The 24,668-nt window shown below is 36.6% G+C and overlaps 1 protein-coding gene across 4 annotated transcripts in view; it reads right to left on the reverse strand.

Annotated features, from left to right (window-relative positions):
* DLGAP1 (DLG associated protein 1) overlaps positions 1-24,668 on the reverse strand; it is a 416,743-nt gene that overhangs the window by 341,000 nt on the left and 51,075 nt on the right. Inside the window, exon 2 of one of the 4 annotated variants that reach the window (XM_039383295.1) lies at positions 15,212-15,365. The exons of 2 other annotated variants lie outside the window; for them this stretch is intronic. The gene's annotated coding sequence lies outside the window, so the exon portion shown is untranslated. Of the gene's footprint in view, positions 1-1,444; positions 1,543-15,211; positions 15,366-24,668 lie in introns of those variants that run through there. One more of the 4 variants, XM_039383296.1, reaches the window with a different exon arrangement.

Consider the following 24,668-nt stretch of genomic DNA (forward strand, 5'->3'; position numbering starts at 1 on the left):
GCTGCAAAAACTGAGGCAGAGATTTAGACTGTCTTTCTCTTTATACAACTGGGTATTAATATGTCTTCTGATGACCAAAGATAGTTTCCTTTCTGCAGGTTTTTAAGTGTAAGAGGTCCCAGCGGGAAAGTCAGGAAGGGGTTCCCATCTCTTTGGTATGCAGTAAATTAAACTGATCATTATTTATGGAAAGGGAATATGCTGCACACTCTCGGAAATAAGACTCAATAAAAACATGGAAATAAAGAACAATTTCAGTTTTAACAGTTGTACAGCAGCTGATTCTGGAAGGAGTTTCCCAGTACTTAACTCCTTTCATACTGCACTTCATTTGTGAGTCCCTATAAATGTAGCAGAGAATTCAGTGAGATTACTGAAATCTCCTGCATCTTCCAAGGAGCTGAAGATAAAACACGTATTATTCCATAATCACAGATGGGAGATAAAACAAAATGGAAAAGCTGTCTTTAGTCTCAGTACTATGAGTGACCAGTCTGGAACACATTTTGAACAGACAGCTATTCTGAAAGAGGTGTGTTAGAGGTAAAAGAGTTTAGAAGAAAAATGCCAATCAGAAAATCAGGTAAGTGACAATTTGGTTTGAAATTAGTAAAACTTGCCATTTAAATCTTGAAGTTTGCAGCTAAGATGTATCTACAGATTCAACCTCAGTTTAACAAACTTATGCACTGAGAAGGAAAGACTTAAAACTGCATATTGCAGAACTATAGTAATTCCTTATTTCTTAATGTAGCAGTACCAAGATGCTAATCTCCTCTATAACATCAGAGAAAGAATAGATATCCATTTTAATGATCTGATAAGTCAGTGGGAGAAAGGATGAGCTCCATGATTACATGGACTGATCACAGAACGTTCTATTAAGATCAAATAGAAACCTCTTCATGAGCAACCAATGCCATGATGGTTAATAAAATATTGACTTCTGACTTGCTGAAACTAGTAGACCAAGAATTTACACACTGTTTGACGCAGGATTTTATAGTAGTAAATGAAATGGAAGCTTTCAAGTATAATATACATTACTAAGGACAGAAATATTTGTGACTTTAAATAAAAATTAATACCATGACATATTTGGAGCAATTTGTCACTTGAATATGCACGTCTTTCAGATACTTGGTAAAAATCATCCCCAATCTGTGCATAACTACTTTTTCCTCAGTTGAACCACAACAATATCCAGAAGACAAGGTAGGAATTTGACTTGATCTACTTCAGGCACTTTCCAAAAAGAAGTGAAGCTGAGACAGGGTGTTTCGAATTATCTGAATTGCTTTGCAATGGCCATATGAGAATAGCACCTCAGCTTTATGATTCATAAAGACAATAGCTGCTCCAGTGCTTTAAAATCCTTAATTCCCAGCTCATGCTTCAGCACTGAGTACAAAGAAAGACTGCCAGAAGGCGAAAAATCACCTACCACATCTGAGTTTTCCTTTGAGGTCTCCCATCTCACTAACGATGAGGCTGACTTGGCTTTGCATACGAGACACAGCAAAGAAACAGCCTGCGGTGATACTGAAGTGGAAAATAGAGCAAATTAAACTGGTTGTCTTCCTGTTTTACAACCAGCTGCAATTACCATACTAGGTAGATGCCATCCAAAGAAAACTGTGAACCACACAAACGGGAATCTTCATTAGCACGCATAGAGTGAACCTTTCCCCAGGTGTAATTTAAGGAGTCCTTAAAATATGCAGTTCTATCTACTACTTTGAGTTCACAATCCCTTCCTACTGTAATTCTGGTTTCCTTCTACATCAAATCCTGCAGTTAAATCTACTTGCAGGATGACTGCCCTGATTAATAACTCTACAATGTCTGTACTCTCTGTGGGATAAAGCATTTCTTTGTTCAAAAGTAATCCTTTTCCTCTAAACGCTGGCAATTTCAGTGCCAAGGGAATGAATCACCACAGCTTGGTGCTGCCATTCACACTGCTGGGATGCGTAGTCATTTGAAGTCATTCTGAGCCATAATTTCTCATCCTCCTCAGTCAGCTGTGCGTTCTGAAACTGGAAGGACTACATGCATGCAAGTAACCCACAGGTCACCCAACATGTCCATCAAGAAGACCTGAGCAACTTCACAGACACTGAATTCTGAAATGCTAACTTGAGAAAAAATGTTTGCTGGAATGAACCAAGGCAACCAAAAAGGCAGAGCACACTAATACAGGATGTAGTTCCTGGAGAGAAATGGAAGGGAAGGTACCCTTTGTTTTACATAAAGTTCCATTACAGTTTGCTGAAAAATAAAACTACTTTGCAAAATTGGTCAGTATTTTGATGCATGTTATTATTTTATTAAGTCCCTCAATATGTTTATATCATACCAACACACTGAACCATACTAGAGAAAAAACACAAATTGAGATATAAGCCTGATATCCAGCCTGAACTGTGGGTTGCAATGACTATGGGCAGAAAAGGAGCACAACTTGTTTAAAACTGATGCACCTACAATCTCTACCATTGAATCTTCTAGCTTTGATTGAATTGGTTTTGTTATAACTAAAATATGTAAATCTCTCTTTCAAACAAACAAACAAAAAATTGCAGAGGTTTCCAACCACAAAAAAAGCTCTTTAGGTAATAAGTTATATATATATTTGTTACTGTAAAGGTTCATTCTATCATAAATATAAATTTCAAACTTTCTGGTTTGATCTCCTTTAAGATTATCTGAGTGCATACTACTGCTTAGGAAGTGCTTTAATAGATGCAGAACTGGTAACTGTCTCCCAACACCAAATGAGTCACTTCAGTCTAAGGACAGCGGTGAATGGAAGCCCTGAAAAGCTCCATTTATATGGTACTTTACAGTACAATTTAATGAAAATTTCCAGTACCTAAATAAAGAACACATCTTCTGCTAATATGTAACTAAAGTTAGCATCTAGTAAGGAAATGGATCAAGTCTTTATACCTAACAGAATTCTCTTGTTTAATTAAGTACATATTTCTAAATGAAATATGCATTCTGGAGAACATTCTTTCCTTATTTCACACATTTTGTTTTTCTTTCACTCATTCTCAGATTTTACACCCTTTTCACCCTGCAAATGTGAAGGATCTATTTTGAAGTCTGTCAGAATAGTAACAAGTTTGGAAGTGCTGCAAACCCAGCTTAGCATGGACTGTGCCTGCACTGTTCTAAAGCCATCACTGACTGATTCCAGACCTCTTCTGGCACTGTATATTCCCATATTTATCACATCTCAAATTCAAATGTATACTTGAATGCACTTGAAACTACCAGTAGCTACTAAGAACGGACTTCTAAGCAAGTAGTAAGCAAGTACTTTCCTAGGAAGATCTTCCCTAAGAGAAGCACAGATCAAGAACTCCGTTACGTCTGCATCAGTTCTTCCCCACCTGCCCAGTGAGGTTGACTGGGATGAGCCTGTTGCATTTCCCTTCTTCAATGCTGCATAGGATTCACCCTATTTTCTCAGTCACTCGTCCTCTCAACAGACAGTGAGGTGCAGCCAATACTTTCACTCCTGCTCCCTCCAGTTGCTCACAGCATGTAATAGCAGGTAAAAAGTCATCCTTCTCTTCCTCTCAGCATTACTGCTGAGTTAAGGAAGAGGAATGACTCCCCAGTCAGCCACGAGGTAGCTGAGATGCTGTTTATAATGAGTTTTACAACCTGAAAATGTTGTTCTCAGCAGCTTTTCACAGCTCTTCAAAAATTTTAAGCTAATGTCTCAATATCTTTTAAAATGTCACATACAGACAGAGCTATATAAATATATGATTTCATGTTTTCTTGTCACTTTCAAGCACTTTAGTCGACAAACCCCTGAGGCCTTTGGACCACAGGTCTGAAAAATGATCAATTAAAGCTGTTTCAACACGTGAAATAAGAGAGTAAAGAGAAGAGGGAGCTGAGAAGGCATCAGGGAGCTGTGATTATACAGAACATGCAGGGTTTGCATACTGGCAACTTGCAGGCTCAAGGTTAAATTTTCCTGAAAGTTGCAAACAGACAAGAATTACAAGTGATATCAGCAAATTATAGCCATCGGACACAATTAAGATAGATTTCTAAGCTGTACATCTCCTTCCTGACTCTAAGCAAAGGGTGTCACACATAACGTCATATACCCTTGCAGAACCTTTGTAACAACTTTGCTTGGCAGAAAGGATTTTCTTCACACGTTTTCCTGAAAGCCATCATTATTGCTGTTTGTGCAGACACATTAGACTGAACTAAAAGATTATTTTGATATAATCCGTGTCAATAGATATAATAAAATGCTGCTTTTTGAAAGTTGATAAAGGCAAGGCATGCAATGGACCAGATAAGAAGCACTGGCACAGAAAAATAAAATAGCTTGCTGGAGGTAAAACTTCAAAGCACCAATAAAATTGGGAATACATTTGAGATTCTAGGAATCTTATTTGAAACGATCTTCTGGAATATGTTTTCTCTGTAACATCATACTTTTTTTTTTTTTGTTAAGATATAAAGTACTAGGATATACCAATATATGAGAATATGAGGCAATCAGTGCATATATATTTCTAAACTCAATTCTGTAATGTTCAGAAGGTCATAAACTATTTTTGTGGCTCTACGTAAGCTCAACATGCCATGGGGAATGCATAAAAGATGGAAAAAGAGCCATTATTCCCTACTATAACTCAAAAATTTGATGCTGTTTTATGACCAAAACAGAAGGCTTAAAATTAACCAAAGGAAAAAAAATTGCACAGATTGTGCATGTATACTGAGGAACTCATTCTCTTAGGATATTAAAGAAGTCAAAAGTATAAAAAATTAAAAATTAGGGAAAAGTTCACAGACAGTAAGCAACCGTCCAGAGTCTATAGGCAAAGACACCTGAAAGGCATAACCAGTCAAAAGCCAATCTGAAATGCAGTGTAATTATCTGTAGCAGTGTGACATCAGCTAACAGTGATACTCCTGTAAAAATATTCAGAACTCCTTGGCTTTGGACCCCCTTAGAGCATTTGTTTCTTTGGTGGGAAGAGTTGAGGGTGCTGAAGCAAGAGCTTAAAATGAGATGTGAGTTTTGAATTTTGAAATTTCATTAAACAGGTGGTTTGAGCCTAGCTTAAATCTCATGCATCTTGTAGGAGAGTACGAGACTACTGGAAGAAGTGTCACAATGTGAGGCATTAGAGCTCACTTTGTTTCTGGGAAACATAAATAAAACCTGGCAAACACTTATTTCACAGCAGTGTGATTGCAGAAAGAAGCATTAGTTGCCTTTGACATTTACTGCTGCATCATTGCTACTTAGTGAGCCTGAATTCCTGACCCACTTCTTTGTCTTCTAACAGTTATCAGAAAAAAGATAGTTAAAGACACTGTAATGACCCTAGAGAAGTGTACAACCTGCACAAGAAAGTAGAATCAAATTTCCATCTCTTTCACAAAATATGCTTTCTTTCCCAGAGAAAAATAAGGTATAAATAGATTTTCTTGATAAGCGAATGTTTACTTGTTTGACATTTAATAACTTTGACATGAAAAAACATTCTAATTATGACAGATTTCAATGTATGTTACACATAAATGCCTCCTCTATACAGCTGTCTATTTTCCTGGGTACTTTTAAATTCTTCTAAATGTGATTTTCATAATGCAATCAGCTGCTTGAATAAACATAACCTAATAGAAGTAGTATGACTTCCCTGGTGCACAGCTGTAAACAGACAGCTGACTGATAGCAAATGACCTAGATAAATCTGTCTTGATAGCTGTGGCTCCTTAGTCTTGACCTTCTGACACTGTTCCAGCTGTGCAATAGCTTGTCCTAGCATTAAGGGACAGACAATCTCAGGCGCATTCTATTCTGGGAAAACTACTAATATTTTTCTGAAGGGACACACAGTCTCATAAAATTAGTGGACTAACATTTATTGCTAATATAAAAGCAAAAGAAACATTGAACCTTTCCACAACTTTTCATCTTGCACTATAAAAATAAGTAATAAGTAAAGAATTAGAGTATTAAATTGAATGTTATTCATATTTTACTTGTAGTTAGATGGTTTTGCATTTATTTTCCTGAAATCTCCAAGTACTGTATAACACTGTACAACAAATTAAATGCAGCTTGACTATAAAGCCTCACTGCAAAAAATTAACAATTACCTAAAATATTGCTATATAATTGAATTTAGATTAAACTAAACCCAGAGAATTTTCTTGAATATTATGTATACACAACTGTGTAATGTTCAAAAGTCTTCTTTCAGATACACACCTTGAACACCTTCAGGTGTCCTTAAATGATTATTAGCAGTGGTGCTTCTGAAAGGCTATAGTAAGGGAAATCCTTATTCTCTAAGATAATATCCTCCAGGTAAAAGAGTGACATCCTCACTGAAGAGTCTGACCATACTGTATTCAGAACTGCACTACACTAAACTATTTTGATTCACTGAGATTTGATGTCCTTCTATAAACAAGAGCCAGAATTTAAGGCTCATTTTGAAACCTAAATTCCAGTGTCAACTTCTTCCTGACACCTTTGACTTGAAAAAATAAAAGAAAGAAACTTCATTTTTGGCTATGTTTTTAGATATTGTATTCAACTCTCCAACATAGTACTTTTGAAATTAGGATGCCTCAGTTTTGAATTTGGCTGCAAATAAGATGACACCTTCCCTATGGCCCCTTCCATCAGGGAACCCCCTTCCTAGAGAGAGTACTCTACATGCTGCTCTAAACAGAAGAAAGCTAAAAACCTCTGAGAGATATAGGAAGGAAACAAAAGAATTACTTGATATCTGCAAAACTTACTTCCTAGTGAAAAATGTTGAAAGCTCAGACTATTTGAATTGTCTCTAAAAAACCACAATGCAGAAACAACCAAAAGCAAACCACAAAAGACCCCAAGCCCCAGTGATCCCATGCCTGGTTCAATGGTAACTGCTACCTAGAGCCTTCATGATCCTCTTCCCACTCAAACTGCACTAAACAGTGTCATGTGGCCCATGAAAAAACCCAAACCAATTTGGCCTCATTTTGTTTCATTATAATTCAGAGCTATGAAAGAAGTACAACTGTGAGATCAAATTGTAGACTCAAGAACAGAGATCATGCTGCGTTAATAAACTATTACCTTTGGTTTCAAACATACCTAGGCTGCTCAGAAACTCTTGAACTAAAAGGCCTCTATCCATTTGATTTGCACTTTTCTCTCATAAGCAGCCTGCTCATATAGACACTTAGCTAAATCAGTAAATACAATGTCAGTTTTATTCTGTTTTTCCTTTTATCTGAATCATGGGTTTCACCTTTGAAAGAGTGACCTGTCTGTGTAACTGGGTGATTAAAATGCTCACTTTGGAAAACCAGAGGGAGAGAAAGTGTTGAATTTCATAATTAAAAATTTTTAATCTATTCACTGGGTCCAGAATTTAACAGAGCTATGTTTGAGCTGATACATTTTTTTTTTAAAAAATCAGTATAAGCATTAAGATCTTTCAGTTCTCATTCTTTCCCATTTTAATGAAAATTAGTAATAATAGAGCCTTTTGAGGCTATCACCTATCATTCTGAGGGAAAATTACTTAAAATCCATGTGTTTGCTGACTGCTTTGCTAACAGTGCTTTTACTTCCTCACCAAGCCAAAGCCAAAACGAATCTAATCCACTTTCCTGTCGATACTGAATTGATCCTTATTGTACTTATACCCTATCTAGGTTTACATGACCAAACATCAGTGTTTCAGTTCTGTCTCTCAAAGAATATTTCTGCCTAACAGTCTTCATTGAGAAGTGGATGATCATGGCAACTTTTCTCAGTGTCTTGTCCTTATGCTCTGCAAGCAGGTCTTGGCTCACAGAAGTTGTCAAAGGCAGCAGCATCTAAGAGTGTCTGTGTCTTATTCACAGAGAGGGAAAATGTAGCTAATTTCACATTAATGAGACTTATAGATACATGTTTTTTAAGTTAAGGTTAAAAAGGATCTAAAAGGAAAACAGAGTAAATCAGACACTGGAATGAAAGACAGGGAAAAATATTTCTTTCCTGTATAAACTCAAATCATTCCAACAACACATATTTGTCTTTGGTTTTATGTAGCAGTTTTGATCCTAAGACATCCCAACATTTACATGTTTAATAAATACCCATTGGAACTAAAATAATACATGCTTGAAAGCTGACCTAAAAGAATGCTCAACAGGGTCTAGACAAAATGGCAGTTATTTTGTTGTGATCTTTACTGTTTTAAGCCCTTGCCATCACTGGTAAGTCCTACTGAAATGAAGTATTCCAGGCTCCTCAGAAATACAGGGATTTTTTTTTTAATAACAGACACACAGATCTGCTGTAGTCCCTCTTATTTCTGTATGCACTGTTATAGCAATAGATAACGTACTGAGCAATGAAGGACCTCTCCCCCAAGGAGCATAACACTAAATGGGCAAAGCATGTTCAGTGTAGAATAATGTAGTTCAAATAGTGATATTTTCCTCTCCACAAAACAAAAATAAAGTGATCATTTTTGGTATTTGAGAAAAGGGAGACAAGTCAACATCAGCAAAATGCATCATCAACTTTTTAACAGACACCTTATTGCCACTGTGCTGACAGGTAGGAGATGAAGTTCACAACAAAGGTCACTAAGTCACCTCTATAATGGAATAAAATATGCTACAGTTGAATAAGATGGAAATGTCCCCACCACTAAGACAACTTGGGTATCCATACAATTGGAAATGCATGCCCAGTACATTACCTCAGAGCCAAGATAAACAGTGTCTTAGCTATCCTGTGGGTATTGTAAGACATTGAGATACAGCATTTGGTAGCATTTCTAGAGGTCTCTGTTTGACAAGACCATAACAGGTATTACTTGCATACTGTAAATTAAAACTTTTTTTGGCCTATATACTACAGCTAAGAGGGAGAACAACTGTACTACAGACTGCATGAGAGTCTTAGTCATTAAGAATATCCATTCTCAGCAAACAAGAGAATAATGAAGACTCTGGTTCCCCCTTTAGAGAAGCAGACTTTGGACACAGAAATGTTAATTCACCTGCTCAACACCACATAGAAACTCTAGGACAGAATGTACCCTTTATTTTAAAGGTTGCTATCTACACCAGCCTTTGGTAAACCACAACTCAATGTTTCAGCTTGTTCATCAAAGAAACAACCATGGACAAACCTGATTGTGCATCGACTCTTTTAATCAAAGTACTTGAAGTGCATCGAAATCATAAGATTTTCAATTTGATGTGAGTTCAGAACAAATACGCACATTCTGCCTGTGGCTACCAACTGGCAGATAGTATACTTCAGATATGAAAAAAATATTGGCAGATATTGTAACTTAAAGAGGAGATCCTGACAGAATAGGAATATTATAGGTTAATTTTTAGCCTATTAGACATAGAGTGTACATAAATTATGAATAGGTTAAATCTGCTTAATTAAAGAATAAATGGAAGAGAAAAATACAATGTAACATTCTCCAGCAACATTTCCCAGATGAATAAGCCTAAGTAGAGGAGACTTTTTTTTCTAAATGAAAACCACAATAGCACAAATTCTAGCATTATGATGGGAAAAGAGGAGTCTCTGCTTCCTCCCCAGAGACTCTTGATAGAAAATTTTACAGAAGAGAAAGATGAGACCACATTCCAAAAGCACAGGGTCCAAAGCCTCACAAATAAGGTTCGCAATTGATCATCTGGGTGAGAAAGAACAACAGAGGATTGGAAAAGAAAGCTGTACTTTAATTTCTACGTGAGAGTTCCAAGGAGGAGAACAAAACTTGCTCCAATTAAGAAAATATCAACGCCTCAAGCTAATGTAACTTTGATCTTATTCTTTGCCAGAGAAAGGAAATTTCATCTCTTCAAAGCTTCAACCAAGTAGAACCAAGTTATTAAGGAGCAAGAAAACTTAAGTAAGAGCCTTCTAGAGAGACCAAGGACAAAATGACATGTGTAATATTTTAATTGATTACCTACATCAGAGGAATTAAAATAATAATATTTCTCTATTGATACAACAGTAGTCATATATATTCATCTGAGAACTGAGAGGCATAAAAATAGGAAAAATTTGTAGTAGCTTCATCCTTTTTATTCCTACTTTACCTTTTAGATTTGACGAGTCTATTTTTTTCTTAACAATATAATTTGCCATCACTTAATGCAATATTAAAAAAGTGTTATAAAGTGTATTTTATTAAATTACATCATTGACTTTTGAAAGAACACTTAATATAAATTTACAGCATTAGACTGACAGCCACAGAAACTCAGAGGTCATATTACTGCCCAGTCAGATGTAGTGGGAGTTTTCAAACCAACTGTGAAACACATTCCTTACCCAGAAGGAACCTTATCATTTAGCCATACCATTCAGTACTGACCTCACTTAAGAGTGAGGTGGCATGGGTGGCACAGGTGACACCTACAAGTGTTGGGGCAGGTATCACCTAGAGGCAGCTGAAATGGTCCCCAGTCAAGTCACAAGGTAGCCTTTCCAAGAGCAGTTAAGTGACAATACTTTTCAGTCACTACTGGTGACTGAGCATATACAGTAGAACTCAGAAGCTCTGAACAACTACAAATTTTTCAGTCTTTCAAAAGAGCTGAAAATCTTCAAGGGAAAAACAAGAAAGCAAAAACTCAGAGGAAAAAGAGAGTTCACTATTGCAAGCATGAGGTAAAAATAACAGGATGTTTTCAACCTTTTAAAGCTAAGTATAAGCAGCCAATCCATGTGGTAAAGCATACTTTTGCCATCTATCTGACCATTAAGATCGGGTCAGGAAACTAGAGGCAGTTATCAGCTATCTCCTCTAAGGCATTCAAACAGCAAGGGTTGTAGCAAAGGCTAACAGAAAAAAAGATGAATTTGGTTAAAAAATTATCCAAGGGCTCTGTATTTTAAACAATTAAACTTAAGATGAGCACCAAGACATGCTCATATGTGAGCTACAAGAGCCAGATTTCGGTACATGTGTTTGGGTTCCCTGGCCTCAACTCTGTCATATTTACATAAAACACCTTTAACGTGGTACAACCTCTAGTCAATGTAAGTTTATAAATCCCAGGAAATCACCGTGGTAAGAAAGTTCAGAGTCAGAATTTGAAGTCTTTACATGACAGTTGTTTGTCTCAATGTGAGGCAGCACATTGTCCTCATCTGGCTCTTCAGATGCCTCTGCCTTTTCTGCTGCTTGTACTGTAGGATTTGTATTAATTTTTATTTCCTGTTTGGAATTCTGCACTGGTATCTTATGGACATAAATAACTGGTGACTTGGATTGCTGTTAGATTTGCATCATCATGATCCATATCAAACAACAGAAAGGTCTTTATTTTGCCTTTTTAAATGCTTGTTTGCAACATATTGAAAAAAAAACCCTCAGGAATGTAATGGGTTAAGTAAAAGAGGAAGACACCAATCATTCACTTGGGAGGCACAGGGTCAGATTGTTGAAAATATTTGCCACAGACTACTGAAGAAAAAAAAAGCGTGATTTCTTGCATTGTGAAATCCTCAGTTTTGACTTTTATATTATTAAATCCTTCTTGAAGACAAACTAACACTTATGGACTTAGTCATTCCATAAGCTAATCAGCACCTAATATCTTTTTTATCTGGCTTTGAATGATATCTTAACAACTTAATACTAGCTCACACTGAAAGCCTGATTAGCAGAGACAGGTGACAATAGCAGTGATTTCTAGTGTGTGTGGGACCATTACTGCGCTGTTAAAATACAAAAGGAAAATATTACCTCCTACAATTCTTGCTTTTGAATTTGAGGAAAAGCACATGCAAAGATGTTTTATATTGAATCTAGTTTGATCTCCCTTCCCTCATCTACAGTCTGCATCTGGACCAAATGAATGAAACATTTTTCACTTCCCCAGCACATGGCCTGAATCAGCGTTCCATTACCATCACAAATGAATGTATTCTGAACCTTAAATATGCACAAACAGTATTTTTCTCATCAGGAAGATGCAGTAAGCACAGTAGTTTATACAACCTCGAGCCTAACAAAGGAAAGGCTTGGAATAGATACATTACATAAAACATAAATTTTGCCTCTAAAGGGGACTCAATTTGACTGTTAATTTTAAACCTGTATTGAGAAAATAATGCATGTATTGCAGGATATTATTCTGCATTTTGAGGAAGGTCTCCAGGCATGCTGAAGAAAGTGGTTACAGAATTTACACTGGTACTATTCTGCAGACTATAAAAATACTATTGCAGGGATTTTTGATTATAGGGACTCATAAACTAAGAAGAATCAGACTGTTCTTTCTCAGATGTTGATGACAAATGGGTCTTGATGATACTGGTCCTAACAAAACTCAGTGGAGACCCCTTTGGTTTCTACCTTCAGTACTTAACAACACACTGCCGTAATAACAGGAAGAATGATATTTACATGTAAGTTTTAAATTGACTTACTTTGCAGAGGTAAATAAGAATGCCTATTCCCTGTTTTATAACTGATGAAAACAATGCACAGAGCAATTGTGTGACATATTCAGGAACACTACATATGACTTATTCATGATGCAAAGCCAGGAGTCTTTACATTTTGATGCTATCTAAATTGTGATGGTATCTATATGCTTTATATTACACAGATACTGTCAAGTAAAGCATAATTATATTTTTCATCTCTATTCCTACTACATGTATGCTATGTCTCAAGTCGTTATCACACTCATTAAAACACAGCAGTTCTGTATCCCATGTCAGCATTTAAATGAAGTACGAGGACAGATTACAATACAATTTACAGAAGTATTCCCAATGAATGGGCCTTGAAAAACAAAGTGAAGCCTTGATTGGAATGATTCTGCACTTGAGGCCTACACAGCAATCACTAGGGCTTTTCATCATGCTTTTTTAAAGAGAATTGACAAGTCTGATGGAGGAAGAAAGAGAGGAACTACAATTTTGAAGCTTCATTTTTATTCAAGATGTAGCAGCACAAGGACATACAGAGGCAGCCTAGGAAAAACAAGTTACAGTCAGAAATAAAGCCTGATTGAGTAGCTGAATCCATTTATGCTTTCCAAGGTTTTGCATAGCACCTGACATGAGGGCCTCTCTCCTGACTCATGTCTTTCAGAACTTTCATAATAAAAATAGCAAGTCTGTCTGAAAAAAAAAAGGCCCCAAAAGACAAAACAAACATCAAGTTTGTACCTTATATTAAAACTTGTATACTTTATGCTCATGCAGTAAATACCTCTGCATATTTATTTACCTTGGACAACACAAAAGGTCACTTATTATGTGCATAATAAGCTAATCCCAATGGTAATTACACTGAAGAAGAAAAACCACTTTCTTCTGAAGGTTAACTAGATTCAAAATAACCCAGTTCTCATCAGGGTGTTGCATTTATTTCAATTAAGCCAATCAACTTAACAAGTATTTAATTAAAAACAAGTTAGCAAGTCAGAAGAAGTATTTGAAATATAATTAATAAATACTTTAAATAAGCAAGATGTAGTTAAATCAAATATATTATTATAAATGCACTAGCCTATTACTTCTTGGCTGATGTTTGCTACTGGTCAACAACAGAAAGCACTCCACCCTGGGAATTCTGGCAGGCAGTTCATCCTTGCAAAGGCAAATGAACACTTTGCCCAGAAGGTGTAATATTGAACTTTCAAAGAATTAGGTAGAGAGATGAGTACCTATTTCCATTTGTTTTACCAGAGGGAGAACCTGAGGTTTCCCCACACTTTCTTTGCTTTATTTCAACCGTTGCAGTTGGTACAAAATAGTTTTTCAAGGCCGTTAAACAAAATATAAAGTGCCTTTTCACTGAACTGACATGTTTCTGAGTAGTTTCTTTTCTCTGCGAGCACTGTGCGAGCTGGTGGAGAGAGAAGCAAAGCACTAATGAACAAAACCAGACAACCATCAGTATGGAGAGGCCAGTGTTTATTACAACCACGCACTATCCTAAAAAACATCCGTAACCTACATCAGACAGGTTCCCATTCTGTGCCTTTCCACTGTCTTTTGGACAATTATGTATCTCATCCCTGGCTTTGGAATCTAAGAACAACAGTACTTAGACCTCTGCTGCCCACAGCACCCTTCAGTGTTTCCCAGGGAAATTCCCTATGTAATTCCATTGTATTCTTCCCCTTGTATTCATGGGGAAGAAGCAGGGGAAAAAAAAAAGCACAATTCCTTGCCCTAAATTCCCTAACGACCCACAAGCAAGCTTCCTGTTCTCCCTAAGCTATCCTTAAAAATACTTCATTCTGTTGTCACCAGTGAAGACCAGTTTAATATAATACAGCAGATGTAAACGTATTTCAAGTAAACATACTTGAAAGCTAAGGCCCAAATGAAAGTTTTTGTCTACTTCATTGTTTACAACTGACTGAGCACATTTTCTTTTATATCTCTGACACATCGAGACCAGAAGCACAAAGATTAAGACAAGAATGAACAAAAGTGACAGCTCCTTTTGGGCAACTAAATTTGAGAAGTCTATGCCTGATCTTTCAGATTATTTCATGTTTTATTGCACTTTTCACCTTCAGACCACAGTTCCCAGTTGGTCCCAGCTACAGATATAAGTGCTCCCAACTTAAGTTTTTAAACCTGTAGTTCTTGATTTTGAGTCCCTCAGAAAAAAGCAACACTGAGTGAGGAGTTATGTTTTAGAATCTTTATGTCTACATCATTTTTCCAGCACCATAGAGGAATTCTGGAGCAGAGGCAGAGCTGAAACCCAATTAGCCATGTCACAAACACAGTCGTCTTGGAGTCCTCTGCTTCACTTACAATGAGTTGTCATCTCTATATACAGCCCTAAAGTAAATCTACCTCATACATTGAGCCAGCAAATGTTTTGTGGAAAGTAGGAATTATATGCTCTCTAAGCATATAATTAACCAGATGCATGATAATGTGTATGCTCAAAGGTCCTAAATTAATTGCATATGGTTCAACTATAAACCCAGCATTCATAACTTGAAAGTTCTTGACTTTATGGGTTTCACAGCTACTTGTCAGAAAGGAGTGGTTATTGAATTGAATAATGAGTCCAAGTCTAGGGAACGACATTGAGCAGGCATTCTGCAGCCCTGTTCTTACCAGCATTTAGTTTTGGGGTTTTAGTTTTGGACACTCTATTGCCCCCCCCCCCCCCTTATGCACCCATGTCCCTACCTCTAACTTGGCCCAGTTCCATCCATTTTTTTTCATCAACTTCTCTTAAGGTTTAGTGAAACCACTTAATCCATTTCTTCAGAAAATACTGGATGAGAATGGAAGTTCTTTGAAAGCTCTAAAATTTCTAGATGACTCCCTTCAAGTAAGTGATCTGAAGCAGAAAGAGAGAGAGCAAGAACAGGATTTTTAGTGATACTGATATTGCACCATTCAGATGACAACCTGCAGAGAGCAACTAATATTGCTAAACAGTTTCCCTTTTCATCCAGATTACTTTGCAACCGAGCTGCTGTAAATTGGCAACTGTAACTTAGATTTGAGCCTTCCTATTTCAGCTTTACTGAGGATACTTTATTGGAAGTATTTTGAAAAAGACTATGCTGATATGTAAGAAATTACATGAATCTTTTAAAAAACAAAGTTATATATGGTGAATCTTTAGACTGAAAAATAGAAAAAGTTTTGTGACTCTTGATATCAGTTGGCACCAAAACCCTTATACAGTGCAGTGAATTTTTCAAGGACTTAGGTAGCATACTTCCAGAAAAGTGCATCTTAATATCAATTGCCTCATGATGGTGGCAAGTCCTGTAAGAAAAAGTTTTTCTTCTTCACCATATCTTTGGATATCTGGACATCTTTGGTCTATCTGTAAGTACACATACCTAGAAAACTTGGGAGTTTATCAGAGACAAAGAGGAAAACAATTGTAAATGTTCCTTGTCAAAAATATTATCAAATACAGTACTGATGTCTCCACATCTACCTGGCTACCTTGGTTCCTCTATTCCCCCTTCTGCCCCATCCCAGATGAACAAAACAAAACAAATGAATGATCCAATACTAATGTGCCATACAGAGAGAATTCTGCTATTCCTGAGAAGAAAAACAGAACACTGAACACCTTGTGTTCCCTCGTCAAACTTAATCATCTGGATAGAGCTGGTATTTCTGTTTGAATTCTTCCACGCCTTATAGCAGAAGGAAACATATTACCCTGAATAAGACAGACATAAAGCAATCAAAGATGTTTGGATGCAGTACAGAATGTGACTATTTTCTCTTTAACTGTTTTGACTCAATTTATTGCTGCCTACCATATTTTGCTTTATGAAGCAGCACTGGAGAAAAAACAGCCTCATTCTTTAGCTGAGATAGTACGCACTAGTTTGGGAGCCAGTTTCCCTCTCATCTCAGATAATGCTCAAAACCACAATGTAATAGAGAGTAGTTCAATACAACCATTTGCACAGTGAATGATGCAGAATGTTTAATTGATTTATCTATGAAAAGCACCAGATTTCTACAGGAATATTATCTGAGATTTAAGGTGGTTGTTTTTGTGTTTTCCCTCAGACTCCATTCAGGTGTCATTCCTTCTCCTATTTTGAAGCAACTTGGAAAAAGAAATGATGATTAACAAATAGCAGGAAGAGAATGCATACTTTGGTGAATTTAATCCATTTTGAGTTAGTGTTCCCCTGACTGCCAACTGTCAAATACAGTTAGAACAGATGATATAAAACACTTTGTCTCTCATTCAGAGGTAATTAAAGATATCCCTAGTACCATGTTACTGGAAGTCCACAGCATCAGATCACCAACATCCATGGAAGCTCTCTGAAGTGCAACATTTTTAATTTACCTAATATTCTTCTCAATCTGCTAAAGAAAAATAGTGGAGTTTGTTTTAAGGCTGTTCTCATGGTTTTCCCTGAAATCTGCAGCTCACCAGTCTCAGTGTAAAAAGGCATAAATACCAGGTAAAACTCTTTCAGTAAAATGCTATAAGATAATGAGACTTTTAGTACAGGATGAAAATATTTTCTTCTAAGGAATCCTTTAAAAATAGGGAGTCCCAACAAGAGTAAAGAAGAGAATATTTTTCTGCAAAAGGATGACAAACAAAATCATAGAAGGGATATCAAATATCTTGCTCTGATGAAGGACACATATATAGGCCATCTCTAAAACTGTTTTTTCTAATCTGATGTTTAAAATTTTCAGTAAGGAAGATTGCAAAGACAGCTCGCCCTCCTTTTGGTAGTACCTTATATGATAACAGATGTTGACTGCACTTCCCAATTAACTCCTTTTTAAAAATTAAATTTAAAATAAAACATTTCCCATAGATATATTTCTAGATCTCTAACAAATGTTCCTGCCATCAAAAATACATTCCTCAACCACTGCTGAAAAGTACAGTGTCCACAGTTAGAGGTACATCTGAGACCCGAGTGACATTTATTTAGTTGTGTAGACCAATTATCTCCCCATATTTCACAGAAGAGTAACAGTGGCCTCTTTTGTAACTGCATCACATTGCTGGATTTCCATTCAGCTTCAGATCCAAACAAATAGACCCTGCTATTCCAGCTGCAGAGCTAGTCATTCCCCATGATGCTTTTGCAAATCTCATGTTTCCTGAGAGCAGAATTTCATGCTTTCATTAAATTTGAATCAAATTTCATCTTGTTGCCATTGTGACAGACAGATCAACTCATGACCAAGAATCATGCTGCATTTTTCAACTGCCCCACTGGTGTGCTGTGTCACCTGGGAAAGGGGCTTCCCTCCTTGTTTCCCACAGATAGTTATGGAACACTGAAGCGCCTGCGACTGATGGAGTGCAGAAGTGTTCCCTTTAAATTACCATGTCAAATAAACCACCCTAACAGAGCAAGAGCAGTACTGGTCCCACATCTATATTTAGCAATTGAAGCTGACTAAACATGAAGGGAAATACTACAGCAATTCCAGGGAGATAGTAAGAGCTGCACACTGACTGAGAGTATCAGGTGCTCTAAGAAAAATGTCTTTCCAGGGTTTCCCCAGTAGCCGGAATACTTACAAAGGGCTGTATAGGTACTGCATGTTTGGACCCCAAGTATCACTAGGCTAACAGAAAAAATTAAAGTACTTTCAGTTTCAAGTGAAAATGTGAATTAAAAAAAAAATCAGCTAAGTAATTTTAAATAAAACTGCTACTCAACAGGAAGGAAAAATAGATTCATCAATCACTCACTCACTACTTCTCATTTTCACTTAGCCGCAAAATGAGAAGGATGTAACTGACAAGTACACCATAACCACCCATTATATCTGACACTGAGATCATTTACTGTATATTAAAAAGAATTGTTCTGGCACTTGTATACAGTGGTGTCAACCTTAATTGCTAAAAAGCACTGAACAGCTCTTCTAAACATAGCAACAATTTACATTTTAAAAGCAAACCAAAGACACAAACAGGTGGAAGCACTCCATTGTGCCATATGAGACCCTTGTTCCTACAGCTGCCAACCAGGACGAGTGCACATCTAGTAAAATATCAGCTTGGGTGTAAAAGGAAAGATGTACAGTGCTAAATCCTCAGAGTCCAAAAACCCCCAAATTCAATAGTGCAAATTTTATTCCAAAATTCTGAAACAACATGCTTGGAAATGAAAGGGTTTCACAGGCTAAAAAATAGTGTGTATAAATAAGCCATGGTTACTACATGATATCCTCACAGGCAAAATAAAGGAGACGTGGTCTAGGGCAGACAACATTGAAACAAGCTTACAGCTATTGATAACAACATCTAATCACTGACAAAAACAAGGATTACTTGGGTGAGGTTCACAAGAGATGATGTGCAGTAGGGTATTATTTATTATTTTTATCAGTGAGTTAGATGATGGAACAAGGACTATCACATAAGCTGGGAGGGATTACAAGAATTTTGGAGGCCATGAATATAATTCAAAAGGCACTCAAGTAAACAGAGAAACTGGAAGCTGCATTTCTCTTACGAATGTGTGCAACACACTGCAGCAATATAGGAAAGTTAATTTGCACACATTCAGGACAGAAATTCAGCAAAGAATTGATTGTTGGAGATTCCACAAAACAGGACCTGATAGCTACAATTTATCACAAAATGAATGTACATCAACTATACTCATACTCTTAAATAACAAAAATCCAATCAGTAATCCCACTGAGTTGTATGATCTCCATAGGAGACATGAAGTAAATGTCTATTGTCCTCCTGAGATCTTTAGATAGCAGTTTCTCCCTGGAAACTTCAGTGGGGAGTTCAGTGGGGCTGTGCTGACCTTGGTCAGACAGTAAAGGAAGCTGCCTGTAATCAATCAAAAGCTTGAGCTGATCAAACTCGATTCACACATGGATTGGGTAATTCTTGCAGCTCCTGGCAAGATTCCTGTTAAACGTAGCTAAATGGTAAAATTGGGGAAAATTTATCTGGTAAACATAAACAGCTAACCTGACCATAATTGGATAAGTCACCCTAAAAGAATGCTGCAGCTTACACCCTTGATGGAAAAAAAGTTTGTACTAAGGGAATAATGAGAAAGGATTGAGCATTTCCTCTTTAAAAAAAAAAAAAAAGGAAGGCTCCAGGTGGATTGATCGATATAACTGTATCCTTTCTAAAAGAACTGAAACCCTATAGGAGTTGCAAAGAAATGTGGCTGGGAAGAACAGCAAGAGTGAAAATGAACAGATGGGGAGATAATGGCAGACTGGCTGATGGAGCAAAGCAGCAGACAGAGTGAGCAAGAACAACTGGCAGGGAAGGCAGCTATTGGGAGCAGTAGGCAATGGTCCTGGCTGGTAGGGAATACCTGGAGGTGAGCAGTGTGAATATCAAGGTCGAAAGCATTGCTTCAGTGAGGTGTACAGATGCAACCAATAAACAGTAATCTCCTGGGCTAAACAAAAGAGCCTCAATACCTGTTTCAGCGGCAAGGTGAAACCTGCCCCTAGATGGACTCTTCTTACTGAATATTCTTCAAACTCATTTATCCCACAGACTTTGGTGGCTGTCATTCAGCATCAGGGAAAACAGCTATCATACCTCTTACGTCATGCTGCAACTCAGTCAAGCCTTTGGTGCCCAAGGTACCCATGGTATGGTTGGTTTCCAGTTGAGTATTGCACCTCAGATGCCCAGAATGATTCATCTGAGAAGGCAACAACTGTGCAGAGCAAAAGCAGGTGGTCTCTCTCATGCTGGGCATGCACAATGGAGAGGAGGTTTACAGGTGTGCCAGGATAAATCAGGTATGGTCTGGAAGGGGATCTTGATAAACAGTCTGAAAAACTGGTGGATATCTTTCTCCTATGAGAAATGAACACTTAGAAATCTTCTCAACAGCACTCATGGATAAAGAAATCAGCACTGATCCCTGATGTAATTCAAATGGGACTCAGGACTGAATGCATAGAGGTTTGTGATGTTCTGCTGCAGACTCAGACTGGAACTCCCTTGGAAATTTTAGTTATTTGGAGTTTTGCCATGCTGTCCTATTCCCTGTTATACCATATTACTGTCTCTGTGAATGACCAGACTTGGCTCACACAAACTTACTTTAACCATACAGCTTAAGTGAACACTTTCACTACTGTCACATCACAGTTTATTGGCACTTCCTATTGGCATGTTAAGTGTCATGACTGATACCTGCCTTAAAGTATTTTTTTCTCTGATTCTTCTCCAAAGAAAGAATTCTGCATTAAGAGTAACATTTGCTTTGGTAAGTAATAGTATTTGGAATTTCTGGTTAAAGTTTAAAGAGCAAAAGAAGTTAGTGGGTTCTTATTGCACTTTTGAAAGCATATCCTCCTTCTTCTGCTTGGAGGAAAAGGTAGTGAGGCTAACATTGCTCACTTGAAACATGAAGTAAAACTTCATAGAGAAAAAACAGGTTCTGTGAAAGGTTTGTTTTTTTTTTTTTCTCCTGCATGAATAAGGCTTTGTTTATTTATTTGTTTGTTTGGAGGGGAACAAGACAAAAAGGAAAAATAAGGCAGCATAGGTTTACTCTGGAGAAAAAAGAATAAAAAATCACAATTTACAAAGAGGTTCAGAAACACTTGATTAGCAGAGATTAAAATAAAGAAAGAATCTATACTTCCAGCTGTCACAGCTAAAACCACCTGGCTGGCAACTCTAAACCTTCTAATTATTATCCAGAAAAATGGGCTAGAGAAAGTTGCTTTCTTTTATTTTCATAAAGGCTTAGAAGTAATTGGCCTTGATGTATTTTTGAAAGCTGTTAGAAGTTTTTGATGCCATCTCTACATCAATAACAGGTTTTTTGTTTGTTGTTTATGAGATTGAAACAGCATAGGACTGTCCATCTATTTTTATAGAACCAAGAAAATATAGGATGGTAGGTGCAAGACCCCTAAAACAAGAAATTTGTTTTTAAATAGATTTACATTATCATTTACATCACATTTAGACCTCCAAACGGAGGCTGTATTATGGGTTAAATATGACACAGAAGTCTACATTAGGAGCAAGGAGAGAGTTCTGCCATCCATTTCCCACACAAAACACTCAAATGGAGTATGTGCAGATTTTAGCTGATGATCCCTCTTGAAACACTGCATTCTGATTATTATTTCTACTTACAGTGCCATATACCTTACATAACCTGCTTGGATTACTTAGGACAAATAATGAATATGATCTATACAAATGAAATAAAAATATAAACCAGGATATTTTTATCTAAAGAATCGCAAATAAAGACAAAACCAACTTTTGGCAAATCTTCACATGGTAATCTGTATGCCTTTTTTTTTAAATTTTATTAAATGTATAATCGTTGATGAATAGTATCTAAATACCCTGTAAAACTACTCCTATACAAATCCCAACAGTTCTTTATTGAGAAAAAAGCCACCAAACCATCCAAAGTTTCCAACTTTCCATTTTTTTTTTCAAAATAGTCCATTATTCAGGTTTAATTTTTAAAGGTTGCAGCTTGTAATTTGCCCACAGAAAAAAAAAAAATCAAAAGAACAGTCTTCCTTCCAGAAACTGAGCTTACAAGTATGAGTGGCAGCTCTCACCACTGGTGCCAGCAGATTTCTCAGAACAGAACCTGTAGAAGTATATTGAAATAACTGAAGGAGAGAATCAAATAATTGCTAGCTACAAGGATGCTTGAAGCAAAAGGAGGCCTGGGCTTCTTTTTCTGTAGTTATGTGCAAATACATCTTCTGACTTAAGGATAGAAAATAACCCTATCTCCAAGTGCATATATGGCATGCAAATATTTTATAAACAATTAAAAAACAGTATTTTCCCCTATAAAGCGCAGTGGGAAATGGCACTAAAATCTTTTTGAATTTTTTTTAAGTATCAGACATATTTAAATATTTGCTCAGGAATTCATATGTGGAAGAGTCAGAAAGAGGCAAAAGCCTTTTGAAATGAGATGAAGTACAAAATTCACATGCTTGGATCACTTTCTGAAGTCAACAATTGCTAATAGGTTTTCTTAGTAAAACAGGCTTGAATACTCAAGTGTGTATGCTTGAATGTTAATGGCTATTTACATTTCCCTTTGCTTCTTGTTATTATTATGACTGTACAAGTACGGAAGCACATGATCATTCAACAGGAAAATAATGAAACCAGTTTTCCTAGGTGGTTTGCTAGCTAGGTGGAAACTACACAGTGATGGCTAAAATTTTACCAAGTTTTTTTTTTGGAAGAAAATATGGATTCGACAGACTTAAAATGTTTTGACAACTAATGAATTTTGTTGAATGTAGATGCAAAATCAATTATTTCTAAGTCAAAGTATTTCCTTTCAAAAGCATCAAAGCAAATATCAAAGACTTTGCTGTTTTACTGCAAGGTTGAGTCAAGAACATTTGAGCTCAATGCTGCCTCTTTATCCAACTTCAGTGGGGATACCAGTACCCAGACTCATTAACACCAGGACAACAGAAAAATAGAGATGATCTAATTTCCACTAACACTCAGAATCAAAACATGTATTAGCAATTTATTAAGTTGATTCCTATGACAAATATATGGCATAAATTATCAAATTTGTCTCAGTTTTACAAGGATTTTTTTTCATTTCTATGAAGTAGGTTAGCCTTTTCCAAAAACCTACATTTGGTAAGGCCACAAGGTGAAAAAAAAGGAGTCAGCAGTTGAAACAAATGCTAAAATGTGCATCATCTTTTCTTTTTCTTCCATGATGATATTCTCAGGTGGAAGTGACATTAAAAATAACAAAGCATTTAATTTTTCTGTTGTCAAGGACAGCAGAAAATGTGATCCTAAGTTCAGACAACATCACACTAAGTTTACCTTTGATTCCTGACTACTATCATATAGCAAGTGAGTTTTAAAAGACAATTTTTAAGTGAATGCACTCTCACTAAAAGAAATAGGGTGGAGAAGAAGGCTGGAACAGAATGCTTGGGTGATCGTCCCATGCTGGAGACTGGTTATTGAACACTCAAGAAAATACATGAACTGTCCACCATAAATGCTTTTTCTAATGCTAGCCATAATGTTAATTTGCAGGAATAATCTCAGATACTTCAACTCTAAAACTGAACACTAAGAACAAAGTGAACTGATAAATATGTTTCACATTTGAAAATTTAATTACAAGAACTTGTTCAGTCTTGTTAATTATATTCCACTCTCTCTCTCAAAAGGCAGAAAATAAAGGGAAAAAAAGAAACAGAAAAAAAGCAGCAGGGACTAAAAGCATAAGGAGAGACAAAATTTCAAACTCTTAAGCTGATACATTTTTTCACAATTCGTTTTTAATCAATACAATCTGCACATTCTTTCTAAGCTTCCATCCACATGTAGAGCAAAGCAAAATACTGAGCTCAGTGAAAGAAACCTAAGATATAGTTTTTCAACCCACCACATAGTTGTATGTTTAATGATACATGTTAATAGAGAGATGATGGAAAATTATTTTGCAATAAAACTTTCTGGATAATAGCAACTACATTAATTTTAAACTACTATTCCACTCCCTGCTGATTCTACCTAATGGAATGCAGAGGATTGCATGGACTACAAAGTTCTGATGGTCCTTCAAATTAGCTTCCTTCTCCAAACCTCTGAAAACAACTATAAAGAAGCTGCACAGAAGTGCTAAACTATATCCTGTGGTTGAAAGCTGTCCCTCAAAACTCCCCCCAAAACAAAGGCAAAACCCTCTAACTTGCCACATGCAGAAAGGATAAACTGCCAACCCATTACTGGTAACTTCCTACAAGATCATAGTTAAAATACAGAAGCATTCAAGGTATTGTCCTCAGAGAACCACATTCACTTATATATTTACCTCACAGCCACCTATCCACTAGAAAAAAAACCCCTCAGTTAAGAATGCATGAATAATAAAACAAGAACTAAATCTGCAGCAGCTGTGACAGCTCTAACTTTACTCATAATGAAGCAGTGCCAGCAAAAAGGTATTGCTCAAAGTCTAGGCAAATCAAATGTCATCATCTTATTCACAGAAATTCTTACTGACAATTCAGCTGCAATCATCATGCTGAAGTAAACCCACCTAATCAGTTTGATCATTTTAAACTTACTCTTAATGATTAACTCATAAATTCAGCATTTATGGCAATGGATTGAAAAATATCTGTCAAGTCCACT

This window comes from Pipra filicauda, unplaced genomic scaffold (assembly GCF_003945595.2).
Source record: "Pipra filicauda isolate LSUMZ 115617 unplaced genomic scaffold, ASM394559v2 scaffold301_size890592_pilon, whole genome shotgun sequence".
NCBI lineage: Eukaryota > Metazoa > Chordata > Aves > Passeriformes > Pipridae > Pipra > Pipra filicauda.